Genomic DNA, 3,752 nt, shown 5'->3' on the forward strand with positions numbered 1-3,752 from the left:
CACCCAGAGCTAACACACCGAGCCTCTAAACATACATCTCATAAACATTTTTGGGTGGACCATAAAGATAGCTCCTGGATATCATAATTTGTAAGGACATATATCACAATATAACGGCAAATCTCTGTATAATCTTCAACAATTATGTCCATCATCACCAGCCGACAAGGCTACTAAAAGGTCATACAAAGATATGAGCCGGTAGGGGTATTGTTACATCCCATGTTTTCCTGCGTTGGAAACCGTGCGAGTTAAATGACATTAGTAACGGAAGCGAGGTTATCCCTCAATCTTATAGGTGGTTAGGGTGATGGTACATATGTACCGTAAGAAGGATTAGAAGCTAAACCAATCGAAGAAAATAAGTTTCGTTGAGGTTCAAAATTTATTTGAATGAAATACGGTCCAAGCTATAATATCCTATATTTTTGGACTAGAGAAATTGGACCGTCCGACATGAGAAAATTTATCCGAGGACGGAGGACATGGTCATATTCAAGCATGAAAATTAAGAACTCGGTGTAAATATGGAATGAAGTCCCGAAATGATTTAAGACCAAAAAGTGTGACGACGATGATTGCAAATAATATTTTGCTTGTACCAAAAGGGGGTATGGACTAGTGCTATGTCACATGTTCATGACAATGAGTATATGAACTGTATTAAAAATGATTGCTATTTAAGTGAATTGTGATCAAGGAATTAATTCGGTGTGCAATTGGTTAAATATTAAATTAAGTGGGATACAAGTTACTAGCTAAAGTGGCTATTTTGGATAAGTCTATAATGGATAAACCATTTCGTGGCAGCATGTATAAAGTCATTGGTGACTGTTACACTAAGGTATATACCTATATGACATGTAAGGGGTGAGGTGTCTTCAACTACTAAGGGATAATGGTGGGTGGACCCTACCTATAAGAACTTTTCTCTCTTTAAAGTGAACTTAATTCTTAAGGTACAAGAGAACTTTCATATCTTATTTTAGGAAAGTATAACAACATATTCATAGAATATAAGACAAAGTTTCAGATTTTCATTTTATGAAGAGGGGATAACGTTGGTTTAATTCAAGAACAGAGCAACGTCGTCCCTTAATTGTGCAGCAATATAAATTCGTTGTAGAGCAGCAACTAAGCAATTCACTTAAGGGAAAGCTACAGCAACGTGAATATAGAGTGGGCAGCAGCATTGTTATTTTACGGGTTTCACTAATTGCTTCGATCTTGTTATTCCATTTTGTCGTGTTGTTGACTCCGGGCTTTCTTCGTAATGAAGTAAGGTGGCAGAAGATCATTTCTTGGCAAATAAGGTAAGATTTATTCTATCCTAGGTATATTAAATTCATCCCAGTTGTAGCTAAATTGTGAGATGGGAAATACGAAAATTATGCCGGAAATATGATAAATTGGTGTTGTAGTTCGGTGGACTGTTTTGGGAGGTTGTTCTTATGAAATTATATGACTGTAAATTAATTGAATAACCTGGAGGTGTTGTTGTTATTTTTGTTGCCGTTATACTATGTACATACAAAAAATAAAGAAATGTATACAAGCATTGGTATACGAATGTATATTGGGCTATTTTGAAAGTGATTTAAGGATGGATTTAATTCTAGTTTGATATGAAATTATTGTTATCGTTGTTGTTGGTATTGTTGTGGTAATCGGAAATTAATTGGAAGTTCGGGTTAGGCGAGTATATAGGGGAAATGCTGCCCGATTTCCGTTAAGTTCTTAACTAATGAAAATCCTAATCAAGAAAGTATGAATTAAAGAATGAATCCTATAAATTATTGGTTACAGATTTATAAGCTAGGAAGTATAGTTTACTAACGATAGCATTACATTCATATTAAATAGGCTAAAGGGGCGACGAAGCGAACTTGGTTATGGTTAACCTGAAACAGGTATGTAAAGTTATCCTTTCTTTCATTTTGGTATGACCCTTATCATATGAACGAACACAGTGAGCAAGCGAGTTCCAAAGACTCTATTCTTAGATAGTGTAGAGATATTTGTATCCTTGGCCTCCTATATTTTATGTCCATAACTCCCTAAGACTTATCATACTTGCTTCTGATGTCACCAGAGGAGTTCAGAGTATCCTTTTCCGAGTCTTACATGCATTTATATATATCATATTATATACAGATCGGGCCGTACGTTCCTCGACACTAACATATTTTATTATATATGGATCGGGCCGTACGTTCTTCGGCACTAACATTTTATATTATATATGGATCAGGCCATACGTTCCTCGGCACTAACATATTATATTTATGGATCGGGTCGTACGTCCTCGGCACTAACATGTTATATTATATTATTATGGGTCGGGCCGTACGTTCCTCGGCACTAACATATTATATTATATTATATATGGATCGGGTCGTACGTTCCTCGGCACTAACATATTATATTATATATGGATCGGGTCGTACGTTCCTCGGCACTAACATATTATATCTATGGATCCGGCCGTACGTTCCTCGGCACTATTATATTATTTATGGATCGGGTTGTACGTTCCACAGCACTATCAGTTATATTATAATCTATGCATATCATACACCGTAGAGTTAGTTTCTGTCATATAAAGTTATGTAGATATTCTCAGATGTTAGCCACAGATGTATTCTATTGTTGAGGCTGGTTTTCATGATTCATCTGTACTTGATGTTCTTATGCTTTATATACTCAGTACATATTCCGTACTGACCCCTCTTTCTTCGGGGGGCTGCGTTTCATGCCTGCAGGTACAGACGCTCGATTCGGTGATCCCTCAGCTTAGGACTTCTACTCAGCTGTCTTGGGGAGCTCCATTGTTCCGGAGCCTAGACTTTTGGTACAGATCTTCTGATGTATTTATATATGGTTGTCCAGGGGTACGACGGGGCCCTGTCCCGTCATATTTCACTGTTAGTACTCTTAGAGGTCTATAGACATATGTGTGGGTTGTGTATAAGTTCGTTCAGCTGTGTCTATACGATGTGCTATGGATATGTTCGTATGTAGTGGCAGCCTTGTTGGCTTGTGTATCATCTTATGACTTGATCAGTTGTGACTCCTCAGGAGACAATTATCTGGACATATATATGATGACGTTATGAACCTTCGGAGTTCTTTTGCAAGTTTCCATATTGTTCATAGTTTCAATTTGGCTATATCTAACAGGTACGTAATAGAGTGTCCAGCTCGGGCACTAGTCATGGCCTACGGGGTTGGGTCGTGACAAAAGTGGTATCGGAGCAGTTCATCCTCGGAGTGTCTACAGACCGTGTCTAGTAGAGTCTTGTTTATCGGCGTGTTGTGCACCACATCTATAAACAGGAAGCTATAGGACATTTAGGATGTTACCTTTCTTTCATATCTAATATCGTGTGATAGAGCCCATCCATAGGAAATGAAATTCCTTGTACTAACCGTTGATTTCAGCTGAAGAACGGCATCGACAGAAGAAAGTGACTGATGATATTGGAAGTTACAAAGTACACAGGTAAGCAACGATGCGAAAGACGCATGCCGAATAAGGTAAGAATATTGAAGTATGATTGAAATGTAAAGTTGAAGAATGAAAGGGATGGTAGATAGGAAGGTATAACAGGACAGATCGCTAAAGGATCAAGTACGTCTCGAGGTGTGATATATGAGGTAAGTTTCGACATATTTATACTTTTACTTGTGATTGGGAGCCCTGTGTGGCTATGATATGATATAATATATACGTATATATGTTGGCCCTGTGA

General features: G+C 37.7%; 1 long non-coding RNA gene across 1 annotated transcript; it reads left to right on the forward strand.

The window, feature by feature from the left end:
• The first annotated feature begins 950 nt into the window (after positions 1-950).
• On the forward strand, positions 951-3,113 carry LOC132618451 (uncharacterized). The gene is made up of 3 exons (XR_009574107.1): positions 951-1,313; positions 1,864-1,910; positions 2,763-3,113. It is a non-coding gene; the product is annotated as an uncharacterized LOC132618451 (long non-coding RNA).
• The last annotated feature ends 639 nt before the right edge of the window (positions 3,114-3,752 follow it).

The sequence above is a fragment of the Lycium barbarum genome, chromosome 11, assembly GCF_019175385.1.
Source record: "Lycium barbarum isolate Lr01 chromosome 11, ASM1917538v2, whole genome shotgun sequence".
NCBI classification, from domain to species: Eukaryota; Viridiplantae; Streptophyta; class Magnoliopsida; order Solanales; family Solanaceae; genus Lycium; species Lycium barbarum.